We start from the raw sequence: 22,621 nt of genomic DNA, 5'->3' as shown, positions 1-22,621 counted from the left end.
CACTGAGTTTGCTCCATTCCCATGTATTTCATGATACATTCCAGCTAGAACAAGACCCTTGCCACTCTAATTCTGGACTGTATGGTTCCACCTGTTTTGTAAAACTCCACTTGTGCTCTTCAGCCTTGGATCCTGCATTCTGACGCAAGCAAGCAGACCCTTCCACACGTGCAGAGTCCCATTGACATCAGGGGGGCTTCACTAGGAACCACACACATGGATCAGATTGCAAACCTCTTGGGGCAGAAAATGTGTTGCTTGTTACAGAGGCATAGAGTTTAAGGCCAGAAGGACCACTAGATCACCTAGTCTGCCCTCCTGTATATCACAGACCACCAGCACCACCCAGAACCCACATGCTAAACATAGCAATAAGAACAGGCACGGCACTATATAAATAAAAATTAACATTTCCAAATCTCATGCATTTGCTTTTAAAAGTACAGTATAAAATGAAGGAAAGAAATACAGAAATCTTCCAAAATAGAAAAAAGTACAATTTTTAAAAGCCATAATTGGGTAGGTATGATATTACAACAATTAACATCAACTTTTTTAATATTAAGCAGACCTGTCTTTTCAATTAAATTAGTAGTGGCCATAGGATTCATGTGTTATTTGCTATTAGAGGTTGTGGGAAAATATTGAAATTTTTAAATGAAAAACTGGACATTTTTTCCATTAAAAAAAATGGTCCGTCTTATCAAAACAGCTCTGCTGGCACTGTTCAAATGTTTTTCATCTTCAAAGAGCTTTGAAAGATAAATACTGCTACAAACAAAGCATGTGCTCCTTCCCAGTGCTGTGCATCCTATCCCTTTTTAGCTACTTGGGTAAATCTATCATCCCTATTTTACAGATTGGAAAAGTGAAGCTGAAAAGTTAAGTGATTTGCCCAAGGCCACAGAAGGCATCTGTGCCAGAATGGGATTAAAGCTCTGGAATTCTTGTTGACGAGTTTTGTGCTCAAGCTATTAGTCCACCCTCCTCTTAATCCTGCGAAAAGTATTAGATGAATATTCATTTGTTCATTTGAACAAAATCATGGTCTCACCCATTCTCATGTGTGTTTATTTTCTTGAATACACTAACAAGACAGTCCCCAGGGCAGGAATGGTCACCAGAACAGTGAGTTTTAAATATGGCAGAATATTTGAGGAAAGCAAATACCCAGAGTACTAAGCCTCTGTATTCAGGAATTGAGAGACAGCATCAGTAACCTAGAACTAGAATTAATACTCATCAGTGTACCAGAATTCTCTCTCTCCAATTAATTATTTTTGTTACATTTGATTTCATGACAGCTGTATTCATTTGCACATTTATATATCAGATCTTCAAATGGGTGCACAGGAGGGGCCTGGTTTTCCAATGCATCATCCTTTATTTGGTTTATATTTTGCAGCACCTACAATCTGTGACAGGAAGTTGCCATGTATGATTTCCCTGACCAACTGGGTAAAAGGTATTTGCTTACCCTGTTAGAAAGGGGCACAACTGAACAGCTGCTAAAAAGGAATCAGCTGTGGGAAAAGCAATGGGCTACAAAACTCTGCGCTTGTGTAGAAGAGGATCATCCTGCTACTGTTATGGTCTCTTGGTTTAAATGACTTTATGGGCTTTAGTTTCCAATGGGTGCACTACTTAGGCTTCCACTTGAAACACATTTTATTTCACCATAAATTTAGTTTTGGTTCTGGGCCTGGACTTTTTCCATGCATCTTTATAGGAAAAAAACTCCGCTTGGACAAATGGTCACCAGTGGCAATCACCAATGGAGTTTTTGAACATGGCAAATCTAAATCTAGGTTCAGTTTTTCTAAAACATTTGTGAAGCTCTCACCACAGCTCCATCTCAGCCCCCGTGAGCGGGATCTTTTAGTGAGAAAATGGGGGCTACATTTGTCAAAATCTGAATTTCAATGACAAAAGGGAAAAAAATGGGGATGGAGGATGGAGGGCAGGGGATTAGAATGGATTTCTTCCTTACAGCCCTGGGGCACTTGGGTGGAAAATGTTGGGAAACCTGAAAAAAAACCCTGCCCTTTGCTGTGCCTGTTGTGTGACAATAAACAGCGGACTTTGGTATCCTTCTGGCACCTTCCACAAATACCACATGAAAGTGCTTTTACAAAATATGAAAAAAAGGATATCTGTGCTCCAGAGATGTCCTTTTATTGAGGGAGTGGACTGGGGAGGACAGGTGCATTTCAACTTGAACATAGTATTTAATTTTGCACACCAAGAAACCTGCAGAGCACTTTTTGGCCTGTTACTCAGAAGTGTTCGGCACCTGCAATTTCCATTGATACCGTGGGAGTTGTAGGTGCTTAGCTCCTCTTCAGATGAGGCCTTTCCCCTCTATTTTTGGACTTAGCTCTGATAGATAGATAAAGACTGGGAATCATGCTTATCGAGTTCACTACCTGGCTCTGCTGACTTGAGCCCAAGAGTCTGCCCCACACTGGATTAGGAACTTGTTGTGTAATACCTGGTAATCACTTCACTTTTCTGTGCCTTATTGACTCCATCTTCAAAATGACTCTATTTACCTACCTTATAGTGGTAGTGTGAGACTTAATTCATTGTTTGCAAATGGCTTTGAGATCCTCAAATGTATGCTGGTTTGGCATATAAGCATCAATTTACTTGTGAAGATGTTTCCTATTGTTACAGAAATTCTGGCTGCTTGCCTCATTATCAATTTAATATACTAGAAGATTCAATCAAGGTTGTTTAAGACCTTGAAAAATGATCCCTCTAGGTGTACATTCTGATAGGTTAAGTGTTGATTTAGCCTATATGCAAACACAAATAATATCTTCAAAGTCGTTTTTTTAAAAGCAGTTTTCAAACTTTCAAAAATCTTCTCCATGTTGGCTTCTACATTCCAAGGTGATAAAATGCAGGAATGTTCACATTCATGAGACAATAGCTTTCACTGAATGCTGTAAAATGAAATAGTCTCTCTCAGTTTTTCCTTTCAAAGGGGAAATAATACATAAATAATACATTTGGGCCTCGCAATACCAAACAAGCACAATAGCTACTTTACAGGTTTCATCAAAATGAAGGCCATCTTCTCATTTATATTATGAAACTGGTAATACAATATCATCATCTCTGATTGGCTGGAATCATCTAGATTGTGAGCTTTCCTCTCCAGATAATGCCACTAGGTCCCTATGTCAATGGCATGTGTGATGGTGGGACGTAAAAGACAAATTTCTGTCACTGGTTAGCGATGAACCTTTAAAAAAAGTAATAATGGAAATTGATTGAGGAATAAGTGACGCTTCATTGTGAAAAGGAATGAGATAAGTGTCTGAAATGTTTCTCTACTCCATTTCAATGTTCCACATTTGTATTTCTATTCTTTGTATTTTATTATGTTGGTCTGTTTCAAGGAGGTGGCAATATTTGACAGGGAGGGCGTGTGGCTGATTGGAAAGAGCACATGACAAAGTCAAGAATTCTGAGTTCTGTTCCTGACTTACTGTGTGACCTTGGGTAAGTTTCCCCCTCATTCCAACACAGTGTGTTGTGAAGCTTATCTAGTCAATGATCATAAAGTATGTGGAACTTTTCAAGTTCAAGGTGCTCTTTAGAAAAAGTGCAAAGACTTATTTTATGCACTTACACTTTTCAAAGAATGCTGCTTCTCCTCACGTTTAAACCACTGTATGCCACTACTCTATTGCTGCTGGCACCTCTGCTTTTGTTTCTTTCTCTAACTCCTTCTGTTCCCTATTCTCCACCAAAGCTTCTCCCCAACTGTTGCCTTTGTCTCCTCCACCCACTCTCTATTTCTTGCCTTTCAACTACAGTTCCCCTATTCCTGGGCTAAGATTCAGTCGATGTCAAATGTGGAATATGACTAATCTCATAAACCTGTTCGTGGAAGTCCTATGGGAACTTTCAAGCACTTATGGCTACAAATGTTTTTGTATTTTCTGACCAGCTTTTTGCACCACAGGACACCAAGTCTGGATAAGAGATAATACTTCTTTCATAAAGTCACACCTCTATCTCATCTTTTCCAAATGTTAGTCACAATTGCATTCTTTACTCAATTTTTTCATCACAACTGGCAGACTCTCGCTAATTTTTTGGAGGTGAATCTTGGACGAATCACAAATTTTGGGTGGAAACTATACTCTGTTTAGACCCCAAATAAGGCTAAACTTGATAGTTTCTTCAGTTTCACTTGGAGTTTTTGGTTCATGTCTCAAAAGATGTGTGTACAGTAAGCAGGAAAGCTGTTACAGACACATTAGGATTTTCAAATGCATTCATTGTTGTTCTATCTCAGCTCCCAGTGAAATCCACTGACAGCAGATTTAGGCCAAAGCTGAGCATTTGTGAACATCCTACCCATCAGTTGCAGAATACATTTTATTTTCTTTGGTAGCCAAATGGATAGTGCATCCACACAGCAACACCAATTTTGAAAGGGAAGTTTTGGCATGTCCAAATGCAGCATACCCTACTGTAGTTGGCACAGAGTTGGCAATTCTGTCTGCTGGACTGCACACATTTGCCTGTGTGCTAAAGAGTGGGAATATGTCAACAGAGATACTTTTGAAAAAGCTGATTTAGCACCTAGCTCTTTAGCCACAGCTCAGCCGGACCCTCTTGGATCTCTCAAAACCCAGAGCGCATGGGCACAACTCAACTCCTATTCTGAAAATCTCCTGAATGCCCTAATATGTAACATTCCCCTGTCTGAGTATCCAAAACCCTATTTGTGCCAGCACAGACTTTTGAAATTTTTCAGTTTCAGTGTGCCTAAGTTATCTCACCTGTACAACAGGATAAGTTTTTTCCATGTTTCAGGAACCTTTTGTGTGTGTGTGTCAAGATGTATGGCATTGTGAAAATGCAAAGTATCATTTAAATACATTTCTTGTCTCTGCTCCAGCCTTTTACCGTTTGAGATGGAAGGCTTCAGGTGGTACCATGAAAGTTCTCTAGTCATTGTGAGCTCCACTGTAGCAAATGCCCCTGCTTCTCTTCCATACTCAGCTTCTCAGCCTCAACTGATCTTTTACAATGAGCTCTTGAAAGCAGGATTCTGCAAGGACAGACTTGCCTCCTTTGGTTTATTTATTTTAAAAGCACTTGCTTATGCCACTTCCTGACCTTTATTATTATAAAACATTGGCGTTTTGCATAATGCTTCTTATTTTCAGGGGTTTGTTTTCTTTTGTTTTTAATCAGAAAGTTTGAGGGAGGCAGTTGAAATATTAACCTGGGTACAAATTTTGTAAATGGTTCCTCTCTGACAAACTGGCCAAAACCAAACCTTTGGATTCAAATACCCTTGAATTTTGGGATGCTCAAAGTCAGTATCTGGAACAGAATATTGTGACACATCCTTAGTTTAAAAAAAATCACAGCTCTGAGGTACTATTTGAAAGCCAAGGTCAACACTTAAAATTACTTTCTTCCCCTCCCTCCCATCATTATACTATTGTTCTACAAATGTAATCATGAGTGTGACAGGGATCACAAGTCTATTATAATATTAATTTTCAACTGGTCTACAGTTGAAACTCGGCTGTGAACTTGTCAGCACTCACGGAGAGCAGGTCTACACTAGAAGTGCTGCATTGGCACAGCTGAGCCGCTTAGCGCATCTGGTGAAGACACTTTGTGCCGACATGAGAGTGCTCTCCAGTTGACATAAATTACTCCTCCTCCATGAGAGGTGGAAGTTATGTCAGCAGGAGAGCATCTCCCGCAGAAATAGCGCCGGTATGTATAGCGCTTAGGTAACTAACTTGCATTGCTCAGAGGGGTGTCTTTTCCACACCCCTGAGTGACATAAGTTAGATCGACTTAAATTGTAGTGTAGATCATCCCTAAGAAAAGAGACATGTTGAGTCAGTGCTTGGGTCAGGGATCTGCAAGGAAAAATTTTCAGGTGCTGCAAGAAGTAGTAATGGCAATTCAGGAGGTGACACTCTTCCTTCTAGTTTAGTTTGATTGGGCCCCAGCTGGATGCTAGGAAGTGAAATCTGAGATTTAAAACCAAAGGACTTCTCCATGTGCATGTGTGACAGCCAACACTCCAGGGGATTGAAGTGGAGACCTCTAGAGCTATAATCATGAGCTGCTACAGGCTGAGCTAAAGAGCCAAGCCTCTCAAGCAGGGAGCTGTAACCCAGATCCTTTGTGGATCAATATAGAGGGTGACCTATAATACACACACACCTGTGGGTTACACATGGAATACTTTATATTGTACATGAATTTGTCTGCAAGGTCACTAGGAGAACTCATCAAAAATTGGAATTTCTGTCCCATGGGAAATTCCAATATGCAACTTTATTTTTCATCCTTAATTGGGATGAAAATCAAATTTTCAAAAATTTTCCCTAAATGAAAAGTTCTGAAAATTTTTAATTTAGAAATGTGAGAACACTTTATTGTGGGGCAGAATGACATTGAACTATGTACATGTGAGTTGCCACAGTGTATCATGGGAGTTGTAGCTCAGATGTCTCTATTCTCATCTATAAGATGGGCTTTATGGCCAGACTATCTCTCATGATGACTCATAGTCATGGGGTTCCCATGATGCATTGTAGTGGTTCAACTAAAGGGGAGACCACAGCGTATCCTGAGAGATGTAGTACAGCCATTGGAGGAATGAGGCACCGTGGCAGCTCAGGCAGATATAATTCAGTATCCAGTTACCCAAAACAAAATATTTTGACTCAGTTCAACAAACTGAAAGAAAATATTTAGTTTAGATTTTTCTGACAAAAAATCTAAAGATTTTGGCAAAATCAAAAATATTTGATTTTGTGGAAAATGCATTTTCTGTGAAAAACATTCTGATGGAAAAATCCCATCCAGCTATAGTCAATACCTTTTCCTTCAAATCATCTCTCATGACCTACTTCTACTGTAACCACTACATGAACTTGCCAAGTATAACAGCTAAATTGGGAACAGTCTATGTTTTTTCATGGGAGAGGAGCTTTTGGGGGGCGGTTGTTTGTCCTATCCCTCCTCTACTTCTTCATAGATTGTGATTCTTTACGGCAGAGAGTATGTCTTACATATGTATGGAAAGTGTCTACAATCTAATGGGTAATACTGTAACACAGATAATATTAATTAACAATCTGTTCTCTCCTAATACATCAGATGTGATTGCACATCAGTGGTGGATGAAGTGATGATTCTTATGCATATAAAGAATTACAGACTATGTGGCCTCATGATATTTGCCAAAGAGGCTAATAAATTGGTTAATATTAATAACATTAAATTATCATTATCACAAATACTAAGACAAAAATCTCAAAAGCAAGCTTTGGTAATAAATTAAATGCTGACACAGAAGATATCACAAACTTCTGTCCACACTGTTGCCTGACCATAGAAGAACCCAAGTGCCTCCAAAATAAATTCTTCACTGCAGTTTCCATAACTGCCCTTTCATCTCCATTGTGTTACTAAATACAAGTGCATAGACTGGACAGATGGACAAGATGGCGCAATCTATAGGGAAATCTGCATGTAGCTGTGTATATGAAGTCAGAGTATCTGAAACTGAATTTGGATTCCTCATCCTAATTTGTGTGTATATTTCACTGATAAAATAGAGCAGTTTGGCACAATATCACTTCTGTCAGGGATTATTTTGTGGCTTTATTAGCTACTAACAGACAATGCTATAACCTTCAAAATTCTCACAGATGTCCATAACAGGGGAGGTTTTTTTCCATTATAAACAAATGCAGACGCTCAATATGCATGATCATAAAACATGTCAAGCAGAAGCCTATGTCAGAAAGTGGGAGATACCCGTTTAAAAAATTCCATAAATATGGGTGAAAGGAGGCTTATAGTTCTGGAGCAAGCAGCTGCGTAGTTCCTTTTTCAATTAAATTATTTAATGAGAAAGAACATTTATCTGCTTATTTCAATCTGGTCCTGGAACACCACAGCTCTTCTCTCCTAAGTCTTATGGCTTTATTGCAGAAAGCCTTTTGCTAAAACATTAAGGTGATGCATTGTAACCACTTCGCTTTACTATTTTTACGTAACACCTACCTCATTTTCTCAGTGGAATTCAGTAAATTAACAATACCTCTAGCCACAAATTACAGGGAAAAATCAGAGGCTAACTTATTCATCACAAGTTAAATATAGAAAACCAATAACAAATTAAAGGATTAACCATCATCAGTAATTCTCTAGTATTTTGCCCAAAATACTTAATAACACCGAATGCTCACATAGCATTTTCATCTAAATATCTCAAAGCACTTTACTTGGGATGGTAAATCTCATTACCTCCATTTTACAGATGGGGGAACTGAAGCACAGGGAGACAAAGTGACTCGTTCAAGGCGGGCAGGAACAGAACTCGCTTCTTTGACCTATGCCCTAGCCACTGGACCATGTTGTCTCTCATTTTTACTTGAAAAAGGTGAAGGAGGCAAATATTCTTAGTTTGGCTTTTTCAAATCCATTTTCCCTTCACACCAAAACAGTTTGTGAGTCAAATGTTTAAAACAGTTAAAAATGTTAAGGCTCACGAGTCTGTTCAGTTGATTAACAGCTGGCAGCATACACTAGCATCCTCCATATATATATATAACAATTTCATTGTAGTACCTGGGAAGTGTGTTGTTTGTCGAGAAGCATGCAACTTCAAGTACTCATTTTCAAGCCAACTGTATCTGAAAACAATGTTTGGCACTGGAAATAAGCAGAGACACAGAAAAAAAATATGAAAATCACTTTGGGAGTGACAAGAAAAAATGGAGTGAGACAGATTCCTCCAGTCTGATCCTCCGTGATTCTTTTCTAGTTATTGAGTATATAAATTTCAATCCCCTAGTACAACTGAGGGAAAAAAACCTCATGATTATCATATCACTCAAAGCTGCACAACTTTAAAATCAGCTCCAATATAAATTCACTCTATATAAAATGACTTTTAATATTCTTTTCCTTAACATAAGTATTAAATTTTGTATGATTAAAAATTTATTTACTCTCGCTTCCTTAATTTAGATTTTTATTTGCTATTATTGCCATTCCCAACTGATTTTGGCAAAGTCTTTCTGTGAACATTATAGCAAGAGAGTAGGTTAAGACAGAGAGTGCCATTAGCTGTGACACATAGTTTGGCTTTGAAAGAAGATCTTTAAAGCAAATTAAAAGTGACCACCCCAACCTGGTAGTGCAGATGACATTTACTGCACTGCTACACAGCAAAAGAGGGGGACAAGGGTGTTAAGAGCCCTTTCGCTGGATTAGTTAATGTGTTAAGAGGTTGTGTGCCAATATCTAATATGCATTGCAAATCATTACAATTTTATTATAGCAATGCACATATATGGATTCTCCAATAACTCCACACATAACTGAGGACCCCTCCTTCAAAATGGGTGGCTGAGCAGATCTCAAAGTTTCCCACCTAGGTGTTGTCAAAGCCTCTTAAACAGGGATGGTTTGATAAAAACGTGTGTAAAGAGTCCCAAGGAGCGTTATCAAATAAAAATAAATAGCATACACAGGCACCAACCACGCTACACACAGACGCCAACCAAGCACATGTAGGCACCAACCAAGCACACGTAGGCAGCCAGTGAACAGACTGGGATTGCTGCTGTTGGGAGAGCACGATAATCCCCACAGTGCAGTGGTAGCTGGGAGTGTCCGTTTGCAGCTCTCAGTGAGGATTGAGAGATTGCCAATGTTTGCCTAAATGAAGGCAATGTTTATAACTCTAGTAACAGCAGAAGAATTTGAACTATAGTAACTTTAAAACCCTAGACATTAGATAAAACTAAGAACTGTGGTATTGGATCAAATATTCCATTCCCCTTCCCAATCCAGGATATAGTCCACAGACAGACAGACTGAACTTCTCAAATACATCTCCTATCTATAGGAACTATCTAAGTACTTACACCACACTCATCACTGTAGTATCTGAGCAGTTGTGACCTCTAGAGCTAAGGGAAAACTCAAGTGTTTAGATCAAAGTTTATATAGATACTATAACAAATAGAGGCGTATTTTTAAAATATCATTAACTTTCAGAAGTAATAGATATTAAGGCAATATCTGAGAAAGTGTCATCTTTTCTGTGGCGCAGGACAGTTCTGACCTAACATAGAAATAAGGTGGGCAGTGACAGAAATGATTGATTCCCATTAGTTTTAATGAGAAAGTACTCCAACCTGAATGTTGGTCTTGAATAAGATTCAGTCAGTGTTTTTTAGTTTTGCCAACTGTAGTTTGTGTTTCTATGTTGCTTTAGGTTGCATAGTATGCAAGATGTAGCTCTGGATAGTTTAGCGTTAGAGCTGGTCAGGAATATTTCAGTGAAACATTTTTGCACCAGAAAAACGCCAATTTCGATTAAACTTACTACATGAAAATTTTTTGAAAAAAGTTTTGAAATTGTTGAAACATTTTGTTTTGACATTTTCAAAATGACAAATTCTGCTTTTGTATTTTGGAATGACATTTCATTGTGAATGTTAAGCTAACTAGATTGGGAAAATAGCTACAAGAGAAAAAAATAAAAGAGACTGAAATGTAAACAAAACATTTGATTGACCCAATTGAGTTATTTTTTTCACTTCACAAAATTTTGAGATTTCAAGTTTTGTCCCAATTTGGGAAAAAATTTAAAATCTCAAAAATATTTGTGGGACAGGAAAACAGTTTCATGTCCATCTCTATTTAGCAGGGAAAAATCTGCCCTTTCTATTATTCTTTCATATGAATGCAACATCCAACCAGAGATAAGCACAGTGTGCCAGGATCTGATCTTAGCAGAACATGTAAGCCCAGACTCTACTGAATCTGGTCCACTAGCTGGTTACTTTTGCTTAGATGATCAGCAGTGAAATACTCTAATCTTGACAAAAACTTCACATTTTAAAATTTAATTTTTTTTTAAATGGAGGAAATTATCTATTTCCCCTCTATTATATGACCATCTATACAGCTGGTCATACTTTTCTTTTTCAAATTTCATCAAAATTTCAACAAATCTTTTTTTACTTCTTTTTTATTTAAGATTTTTACAAGGTTTCCCCCTCTTTTTTTGATCAGTATTGGTGACCAGGTTTCACAATAAGCACCGCCATTAGAAAATGGAGACTCTTAGTGCTGTTGTTTTAAAATGTGACTGTAGAATCAGGCATAGGGAGAAAAAAAAGAGAATGTTAGCTTTAAAGAGGGAGAAATGGGGCAGATTTTCTTGGACAGCAGCTGCTTAACAAAGATACCTGAAACAGCTGTATTGAAAACAAAGCTACATTTGTGCCCCTACTAATTTTAAAAATACATATTGAAATTCACTCAAAACCAGCATTGTAAAGCCAAGCACTTTTCCAATGGGAGTTTTCTCCTCCTAGGTCAGGGGAGGCAGGAAAGATGCAGCCAGGTTAGATGGTCATATTACCATTAGCAGTAACGCCAGTAACTACCCTGCCTTCTCTTTCCTGACTCCTGTTTCCTTCCCAGTTTGCTCCTCCTGCCCCGAGAGTAGAGTAGAGATCACACAAATGGTTCTCAGGAAGGACAAAGGATAGAATGCATAGGACCCACTGCCACCTTTCCCCTCCCACCACAGGCTAGGAGCTCTTCAAGCACATTTGGCTACCTAGTTGTGTGTTCATTATGTGAGTCAAAACGCTTAATAGCGATAACTCAGATATGTTCTTCAACAGCAATGGGATACATCTGACTTTTACATAACACGAAGCTTTACAATAATAGGTGAGTGCTAGCACTTAGATTTGTGTATTGTATCCCAGTGTGTCCATGTTATGTAAACAATGCAATCAGTCATTGCTTTTTATGAACAATAACTTTGGGGGTGATTTTCAGAAGTGTTGAGCTGACTGCATCTGGAGCTGGGGTGCTCAGCACTTCCGAAAATCAGCCCCTAAAAGCTCATCATATGGGGAAATGTAATAACCAAAAAAATAAGGGAGAAGCTCTTGTGATATGACATTAAATTCTAGGTCTGAAGTTGTGCTGGGAATAGTTATTTACACTGCTGGTAGATTTCATTTGAAAGTCCTAATCCACGGAGAATACTTTCCATCTAGCCCCAAAATACATAAAATAAATAAATAAAATAAAAACAGACTAAATACAAAATCCTCATGCCTTTATTTATGTACAACATTTCTATATAAATAAATTGGGATTTTATATACACATATACATGTAATACTAGAATAAGGATCACTAATTTAGGGCCCAATCCTGTCCTGTTAAAGCCAATAGCAAAGATTCAGGCCACTTATTTAGACATCTAACTATGAATTGAGGCTCCTTATTTCTGAAAGTCATTGTCTATTTTCCTAATGGAGATGCTAAGGCACACAGAGGTTAATCTATCATCATGTTTGAGGAGGCAAAGTCACAGTTAACCAGGAAGAGAATTCAGAACTGTTGGCTTCCAGTCCTATGATTTAATAGACAATGTAAAAACATATGACAGACCATAATGGCTGACACATTCAAATATTGGGCCATAGGGTGATAACTTTAGATAATTGGGCAAAATTTCAGAGTCATCAAATGACTCATTTCAAAGTCACTGGGACATGGGCTTGTAAATCACTTAGGCACATATGAAATTTTTACCAGTACAACTTGTCAAAATATTATAAACTTCAGTCATCTTAAAGCCAGATGTATCTCACTGATGTTTAAACACCTGGCTATATCACTACCTATTTTAATTCAACTCTCCACTTGGAAAATAACGTTATGACAAAACATACTAATTGCTAATGTTTGAATTACCTCTTGAGATGGGTCCATATGTTAGGAACCACTGTTTAACAGTGACTTGATTGCTTTCTGAACTTGACACTGACATTAGGGAAAGGTAAAAGCTAATTGTTTACCTACCACCGAGATGGTGCTAATTCTGGAGCAGTCAATGTATTTAAATGTAGGATGAAATTTTCAGAAGTACTCAGCATTGGCCTAATTTAGATTGCAAGCTTTATGAGACAGGGATGGAATTTTTGTTCTGGGGTTGTACTGCACCTAGCACAAGGTGGGCCTGGTCCCCTGACTGGGGTTCATAAGCACTAGGATAATACAAATAATAGTAATAGTAATAATTCTGCTCCCACTGAAATAATTAACTTTAATGGGAATACACTTAAGCCAACACTGAGTGGTTTTGAAAATACCATCCTTACAACTGAATATCACTCTCAGAATTCAGTGGGAGGGGAGGCTCCCCTCATATGTCATATAGGGTATATGATTTTGAATGCTAAGTGAATGATCCAACTAGTTCTCGGACTATTAGGAGATGAAGGTAGTGATAGGTCTCTAGAAGGATACTCTTCCCTAGAATGTAAACAAAGGCTTTGATTTTTTCTTCTGATGTTGATTTTGTGAAATTTTAATGCCTATCAGGTGATATACTGGCAAACATACAAATGCTTTGAGAAGTTTCTAAAATTGTATTGGTTTGCTTCAATAATCTCATTAATAGAACTCATTTGCTTCCAACACATAACTGTGTTACAGTTAGTATACCAGTGCCACCAAACAGGTAGCTCCCATTAACAATAAATAAGTTTAGTACTGTTTTTCACTGGTTTGCTGAGGGATGAAAGTCACTCAGCTGAATGAGACGGAGATGTGTAGCAATTCCAGCTATTAAATACAGTCAAATGGGTACCTGCTAAGAACCCACCAGTCCCAATAGACCACCCCTGAAGTATCTGTAACGTTTTAATGTAGTAAGTTATTGGCACTCTGTGGCCACTTCTCTAACAACCAGAGACCACGTAAAAGGCCTTCTCCTGTCATAACAGAAACGAGCTGTAAGCTTTGTGGCTGATGCTACAGCAGTGTTGCTCTTGATGAAACAAACCACTCGTAACACAACTGTCAACTGTGATACATTTGCTGCAGATTCATGAAACTGAGGATGGAAAAAAATGAGAAAGAAATTAACAAATTTTCAGATGTATCATCAAACATTGTGAAATGTCACTCTTGGAAGCCATGGGGTATTAAAATGCACCAGGCAACATTTGCTCTATAGAAAGAGATGTGGGAAAATTAGGTTACATTAATTAAATTAAAAACCAACTTTGCTCAAACACTCATCAACTCACAAACCATAGGACACTTTCTCAACCCAATTTGACTAAATGATGTACAGAAGTAGTGGTCAAAGTGCATTTACCTTCACATAAACGTTATCCTATGCCTGTTGAAGCCAATAGCAGCCATGTAAGGTGTTTTTATTAAGCTTTTATAAATATTATAATATATTTAGAATTATTTGATCTTTAGCTGCCTGTGTCCAAGTTTGCTTCACCTTTATCAGAAGAATACCTATTTTCCATAGTCTTTGAACAGTTCCTGAAACAGGTTTCACTAGTTTCATCAACTATATTGGAGTTCCATGAACTTTACTTCCATGAGATCCTGTGCAGAAGGAAGCATATACTCAGGGATTAGTGTTTGCACAACTGGGAACTGCCTGATCCTGCTGTGACCTACATGCAAACACAGGGGTCCACACACAGAGAGGTCACTGTAGAATAGAGACCTCAGACAAACAAATATAATATAGGAACCCTGAACAATAGTTTAGTAAAAGAGATGGAATGAAGAGATGATGGTTGAGGAGGAAGAGATTTTTTAAGTACAGCTGGTTAGGAAATGATTCTTCCCCTCCCACTGTACGGGGAGATTTTGAATAGACCAGTAAAAGGGTCAAGGACCATGTAATAGTGTATCATACTTCTTACTAACATCAGCCAACATTGATAGGCCTTTCAGCAGGCCTGTGCAGCCTTGGCATGACTAAGCCAGGAGGGGAGGGGAGCCCTTTTATCACCCTTTGCCTGACCCTGTGCCCCTCCCTGATGCTCTGGTGGACGTGCTGGGTTCTGTGTTTCAGGAAAAAACCAATAAGCTTATTTATGCATGCCCTCTGGAAAATGTTTGTCCCGGCCTCAAGATATGCAAATTCTGTCAGAACATACCTTGCTAATTAAGTACTCTGGTAACCTTAGGTCTAGCTTTTGAAACTTTTTTTTATTTTTCCTTGATGTATTATTGTCTACTAACAAGGATAAATGGGAGGGGATCTCTGTTTGGACTGAGCTTTGGGATCTTACAATGACAGCTGGAAGATCTGGCCAGTCGGAAAGCCGTCGCTGTTTCCACTCGAAAGCCGCCCCAGACTTCGGTAATTATTAAGGGTTGAGGGTTGGGGCTTTTTACTAACCTGTTGCAGACATGTGTAAGTACTTGAGCCTAAGTGAAAGTATACCTTCAAAGTAAGAGCACTCTCATGTGGCCTTGAGCCTGAGTAAAAGCATAGCTTTGTAGTAAGAGCACTGTTGTGTTATTCGGTTTCTACTAGTCCATCTATCGGCTGGATGGCCGTGTCTCCATTTGACTTATTTCGTGACACCACCTCGCACAAAGTAAAGTTACCATGAGCTTTGGGTTGGCAGAACCCCGGGTAACACCACCATAATAAATTTCAACCAATGAAAAATGTTGGGGTCTTGGGTATTCTATGCGCTACAATAACACAAATAATAATAATAATAAATAAATCTAAATCTCACTTTGTAAGATCTTCCATCTTGAATTGCCTTGCTCAACAATTCCAGCAGCCAGACTCACTAATTAAAGGTGCAGTACCAAGAAACTGAATCATAAATCTGTTCTTCCACTTTCAAAGCCACAGACACCAAAAAAACCAAGAATAAGTTTGAGCTAACCCCCAGAACTTCCTAACTTTGCTAGTTTCTTCCTTATTTCCACCACATTCTCCAGGTAATTGGAATCTGAAATTAATACTCTTTTGTTCTTCTTTCTGCAAACCTTGTAGCTATCTCATCACCACAGTATTACCCAAAGTAATGAGACATGGACATTAATTCAATGGGTTAGTGTCTCCCTCAGTTAGTCCACAGGCAAAAAACAAAACTGCAGAAGTTATGCACAGTACATAATTTACAAGATCTTCTTAAATAAAAATATTGAACCTTAATAACAAATGCAGGATCTGACGTGCGAGAAATATATTCTAGTCGCTTGAAAATCTTGGCATTTTCAAGACAAGACCATTTAAAGGGCATAACCTAGTGAATCATTAGCACCAAAGCCTATCTAAATTAAAACTATAATAAGATGCCTTTAGAAGCCATCATTTGTCCTCTTCCCCCCTCTCCTCATTGTTGCACTTCTGATGAATATATAAAAACCCATTTACATAAATGCACTCTGAAAATGTGCTGGGTTTGATGGAGACTCTTCTCTTCCAGCCACAGCTGATGAACTTGGCTTAGTGTTTATAAAAGATAGCCATGGGGAAGCTGCTCCCTATTTAAAAGGGGGCTACAATAGTTTCTCTCATCAATAGTATCTGCCCTAATTCCAAGTTAGTCATTACATGGTGTGCATGTCTTTCTGTTTCATGTTTGTTCAAGAGTACTGCTGTTTGTGTGTGTTTGTAGATCTGTTTTCTGGAACTGTTCTAACACTTCTAGGAGCCTTTAAGGGATTGAAATAATGCAAGATCTGGTCCTTTTTGTGGTATTTCCACCATCCAGGATCTATAATATCCTGAGATATTTAGGAAGGAGCCCAGGAAAATAAACGGGAATGCAAATAAACCTATACAGCTGAAACACAAATATTCAAGCCCATGCACAACCACCATTATACAGCTCCTGATCTGGTCCAACCTAGTTAGGGATTTTTCCATGGCACATCTCTACCATTCTGAAGTTTTACCATGAATAAGACTTCCCTTCCTCCCAAAACCAAACAGGGATCTGGAGGAAGCAGGAGAGAGGGAAGAAGCCACATTTTAACTACAAAACCTCTCCAGCAACAAAACCCCCCACTCTATTTCCAGTGATTAAAAGGACACAAGTGACTCCACTTTCTCACACACTGCAGATTATTTGAGGTGTTGCGTGTCAGGAATCAGGGCCTGCAGCAGAGGCAGTCTGGAATCAGGACCTGCAGAAAGAGTCTCCCGGGCACCCTAACAAAAGCAGCTAGTCTGTAGTAAGCTGTCTGATTGGCTACATCACCAAAATGATTGGAAAAGTCAGCAGACCAGCTCTTAAACCCAACAGCGGTTTGGCAGCTGCTCAAAGCATTCATCCATGGCTGCAATAGCTTTCGTATCTACTTTTTCCCAGCCTTGTTCCCACTTTGTTTCAGCCATGCTCCTGCCTTGAGCCAGCCTTGGACCCAGCCTTGCTTCTGCTTAACTTCGTTCCAGGTAACCCGGTCCTGTTGCTCAATTCTGATTCCTGACTTTTGACATTGTCTCTGGCACTTGACACCTGACTTCAGCTTTGACCCTGGGCTCTGATTCTTGGTTACCAAGTCCAGCTCTAACCATGAAGCCTGACTTCAGTTCCAGCTGCTAGGCATGACCACCCATGTCCCAGTCACTGACAGTTTGTGCAGTCCTCCTCACGCCCCAAATACCAACAATAAGAGAATTAGAGCTGTGATGGTGAGCATAGATTCTACAAAAGTCAATATCTATCTGACGGATATAGTGGGAGCCGTACAGACCTTGCAGGCCCAGATTGCCATCCTGCAAATGCACAATGAGGTCCTGCAAGATCAAACCACATCACCTTCAGCTTCAACCCTGATGAGCCCAAACTCCCCCATCTGACAAGTTCAATATTGATTGTGACAAATTTTGTGGATTCTTAAATCAGTCGTCTTCTATTTCTGCTATGCCCACACCTGTACCCCGCTGAAAAAGTCCAAGTGGGATTGATTAGCAGCCTGCTCACTTGGGAGTCCCTGGCTTGGGCATCTCTGCTACCAGAAAAATCAAGTCTGTTTCTGGGACAATTTGAGGACTTTCTTCGGGCTATGGCGGTAATCTTTCTTGACCCATGTCATGACCGTATGGCTGAAGCCACACTTCAGGTGTTGTGGCACGGATGCTGATCAGTTGCTAATTATGGAGCAGATTTCCGACACTTGATAATAAACATTTTGTGGAATGAGGCCACTCAGCATTACTATATCTGGCTTGGCCTAAATGATGTTAGTAAAGATGAACTGGCATGGATGGAATTGCTATCTGGCCTGCATTAGTCAACCTATGCAGCAAGGTCCACAACCACCTGACTGAATGCCACCAAGAATAAAAGAAGGTCCTCCCAGCTTCTGCCGGCCCAGCCTACTCTTGCCTTCCTCCACCAGTCCTTTCTCCATCACCTGAACCCATGCAAGTCAACCACGTCTGGAAAAAAATGAGTCCCAGGCATCAGGCCTATGTCTATATCGCAGGGGAACTAGAACACTTTGCATCAAACTGCCATGCCAAGGTCTGATCTGCAGTCTTGTCAGGAAACACCAATCCCAAGCTCCAATGGGGATTGTCTGGGCTGGGTTGGTGCCCTTACTCTGTCCCCAGTAGTCCACACTGACACTTGTCCATTGGTATTGTGGTGGTGGCCACTCAATATCAAACACATCTCCAGCTCTGGATCTGGTACCCAGCAATCCCTGACACCAACCTAAAGGTGCAGTGGACTCAGGTGCCTCAGACAATTTCATGAATCTGGAGTTCACTCAAACACACAATAGCTCTACCCAGTGCAAGGATTCCCACGAGCTAGTGAAGTCCATAGATGTGGTCACTCCTTTTGTCAGGACTGGCCACCTACCTGATGGCTCCCCTAGAAGTAACTACCCTTTCAGGACACCATGAAATCCCCCAGTTTGGGCTAATTTGTGCACCACATTCATCAATTGTCCTTGGCTTCCCTTGGCTCTTCTCCCACAACCCCTACATCCACAGGCAGTCCTGCATGGTATGCTTTGTCTTCCTGTCTTGCCAGTAATCCTGTTTCCCGAGAGCTAACCCATGACCAGTAACCCTTTGCTGTTTATTTGGTCCCCCCAAGAATTCAGAGATTGAAAGAGAGGATCCAAAGCTGACTCAGCAATCTCCATGATTCCACTAACTCCTGCAACAGCTCCAAGGATTCCTGTTAAATATCAACACGTCAATTAATTCAACAAAAAGAAAGCCAACATCTTACTGCCCTGTCAATGCCCTATGAATGCTCCATTGAGCAGAGATTCCCTTCAGGCACATTTACTCCCTTTCTGAATCCAAATAGGCATTCCAGAGTTATCTCAAGGAACACCAACAGAAGGGCTTTATTTGCTCCACCACCTCCTGAGTGGGAACCCAATTTTCTTTGTGATCTTACCACTCATCAATGAGCTGTTTGAAAGACTCTGCTCTGCCAAGGTCTTCACAAAGTTGAACCTCTGAGGCCTATAATTTGGTGAGGATCCAGGAAGAAGATGAACGAAAGACCACCTTCCATATCAGCTATGACCACTTCAAGTAGTTGGTCATTCTGTTTGGGTTGTGCAATGTCCTGGCAACATTACAGCATTTGATTTCATAAATTACATCTTTAGGGACATGCTGAACCAAGTTGCCATCATTTACCTGGATAATATCCTCATTTTCTCTGAAAGTTAGGACCCCCCAAATCATCATGTGTGCAGTTTTCGAGCAACTCTCCAAATACCATCTCTATGTGATGCTCAAGAAATGGAAAATCCAAAAAAGACACAGTGGAATACTTAGGATAGATCGTGTCATCTGAATGACTCACTTTGGACCCATGTAAATTTGCTGCAATATCTCATTGGGCCACACCCAAGATGCATGTAAGGTGCAGCAATTCCTGGAGTTTGCCAATTTCCTCAGGTGATTTCCTAAAGTGTTCTCTAGCCTGGTTGCTCCCATAATGGCGCTCTTGAGAAAGAGGGCCCAGTTTGCCTGGTTCACAGAGACTCATTTGGCCTTTGATCTACTGAAGAGGACATTCATCTTGGCATCCCATCCTGATTCACACAGATCCCACTCAACCATTTACAATCAAGGCTGACACCTCAAATTTTGCCACAGGTGCAATATATCTCAACATGTCGGCCACCACAAACCAATTCCACTCTGATGCCTTTTATTCTGAGAAGTTAACCCAGTGGGAAAAAATTACAATATTTGGGACAAGGAGCTACTGGTTATCATGATTGCATTTTAGGAGTGGCACCATTTCCTAGAAGGATTCCTAGTCCAAGTTCTGATGGCCATAACAAGCTGGAATACTTACTGTCTGCTAGACACCTTAACCAATTCTAGATCCACTGGTCCCATTTCTTTACTTGCTTCACCCAGGAACAAGAAAAGACAAGATGGATGCCCTGTCCCACAAAGACAAATATCTCAAACCAGGCGAAGCATCCTCTGTCACCAGGTTTAAGGCATCCAACTTTGTCAACGTGACACTTGACAGCAGTCTGACATCTTCCATACTGTCCCTGACAAATCCTTCCACAACTTAGATCCGCCAGACCCTGAACAATGTGGGTACCCAACCTGACTCTGAGTTCTGACTATGGGATGGCCTCCTCTATTGCAAGGGTTATATTTATGTTCCGAATGGTCGGTTATGGAATGGGATGTAGGCAATCGGGCTTAGTAGACAGAGCAGGAGTCAGGTCTAGAGGGTGGAGCAGGTGTCCAGGTTGGGGAACGAAGCCAACGGTCAGCAAGAGAGTTAACTGCCAGTTACCAGAGCCAGGGGTCAACCCAGAGTAAGAACCAGGAATCGAAGCTGAGGGTCATAGCCGATGTCAGATGCCAAATGGCAGAGCCAAGAGTCAAGCTGGAGTCAGGGTCAGAAGTCAGAAGCCAGGATCAGAGCCAGGACTGGTCACTGAGGATTGAAGGTGAGATGTAAGGGCAGGAGAAGAGGCATAGATCAAGAGAACAGTGGGAACAGGAGTGAAGGCAGTGGTAAGGCAGAAGCCAGAAGCAGAGCAGGAACCAGGAAGAGGGTTGGGTGCAGGAGCAGCACCAGCAGGGTCCAACACAGCCACCATAGGTTCAAGATCTAGGACATCACATCATCAATCTAGGCTTCTAGTATTGAAACTATGCCACAATTTGCGGTTTACAGGCCATTTTGGTCAATACAAGACCTGGAAGCTGGTCTGAAGGAGCTTTCAGTGGCCAGGCCCATGAGCTCACACCAAAGATTATATAAGGTCCTGTGACCTCTGCACCTGAACCAAGAACCCACTACCAAAACCCCTAGAAGTCTCTCTGCCCATGCCCTTGTACACTTGGGTCTACTATCTCAATGGACTTCACTGTAGAACTCATGCTCCCAGAGACACTTGGTAATCTTGGTTGCTGTTGACCTCCTAATAAAGATTGTGCACTTCATCCCATGCCATATTGGAGATGGCTTGGCTCTTCCTGGAAAATGTTTTCTGTTCCCATGGGTTACTGACAGGCATTGTATCAGATAGAAGGCCCAAGTTCATCTCCCGATTCTGGCAGGAATTCCTTGGTATCGAGTTGCTCACTTCATCTACTTATCACCCACAGACTAATGGGCAAACAGAGAGAGTCAATCAAATCTTGGAGCAGTAACCTTTGCTGCTTTTTGAGTTACAGGCAGGATGACTGGTTCCCCCTGCTGTGCTACGCTGAATTTGTATATAATAATGCAACCCACGCTTTGACCCAAACTATGGCTTTCATCCTCTCTTCTACCAAGATTTACCCGGGAGTTCCTCTGCCCTAGCTGCCACAGATTTAGCCTCCCACCTACAGCGCATGCAATGGGAGCTCAAGGAACACTTGCATTCTGCCAAAGAAACCTATAAACACTATGTGGACCAAGATCATTGGACTTTCCCCAATCTGGCCGTAGGAGACAAGTTGTGGCTCTCTGTCCAGAACCTTACATCAAGTTACCTACCCGCTAACCTAGATCACCAATACCTGGGCCTCTTCAAAATTACAGAATAAGTAAACTCAGTAGCCTTTAGGTTACAACTACCCAAGTCCCTGTCTTTCACATCTCACTTTTAAAGCCCTATACCAAGAATCCAAACCACTCTAACCGACAACTCTCGGTGATTTAGGGGAAGGCACAAGTACCAGTTAAACTGGAAAGGCTATGGCCCTCATCCACAGTCTAAGGAACTGGTAGAGAACAGCCAGGCCCAAGATTTATTGCAAGAGTCCCATTTGAAGTACCCCAAGTAATTGGGCCCAAGGCCCATACGGGATGCCCTCAAGGGGGGATATGGTCAGGAATCAGGGCTTGCAAAGACGGTCTCTATGCTCCCTAATGACAGCAAGTGACATGAAGTAGGCTGCCTGAATGACTACACTGCTTGATTGGTTGGAAGAGTCAGTAGACCGGCTCTTAAGCCCAACAACAGCAGCAGTTCAATGGCTGCCCAAAACATTCACCCATGGCTACTACAGCTTCCATGTCTGCTTGTTCCCAGCCTTGCTCTTGCCTTGATCCAGCCTTGCCCCCTCTCTCCCTGCCTTACCTTGCTCCAGGTAACCCAGTCCTGACCTTCAGCTCAGCTTCTGGACTTCTGACTTTGGCTTCAACCCTTGACTCTGGCACCCAGCACCTGTCTCGAGCTCTGACCCTGGGCTCTAGTTCCCAGCTACTGACTCCTGCTCTAATCATGAAGCATGACTCTGGCTCCAACTGCTAGGCACGACTGCCCATGTCCCAGT

This window comes from Emydura macquarii, unplaced genomic scaffold (assembly GCF_026122565.2).
Source record: "Emydura macquarii macquarii isolate MOO-44397 ecotype Brisbane River unplaced genomic scaffold, CSIRO-AGI_Emac_v2 contig_2205, whole genome shotgun sequence".
NCBI classification, from domain to species: Eukaryota; Metazoa; Chordata; order Testudines; family Chelidae; genus Emydura; species Emydura macquarii.
Note: the sequence above shows the minus strand (reverse complement) of the source record.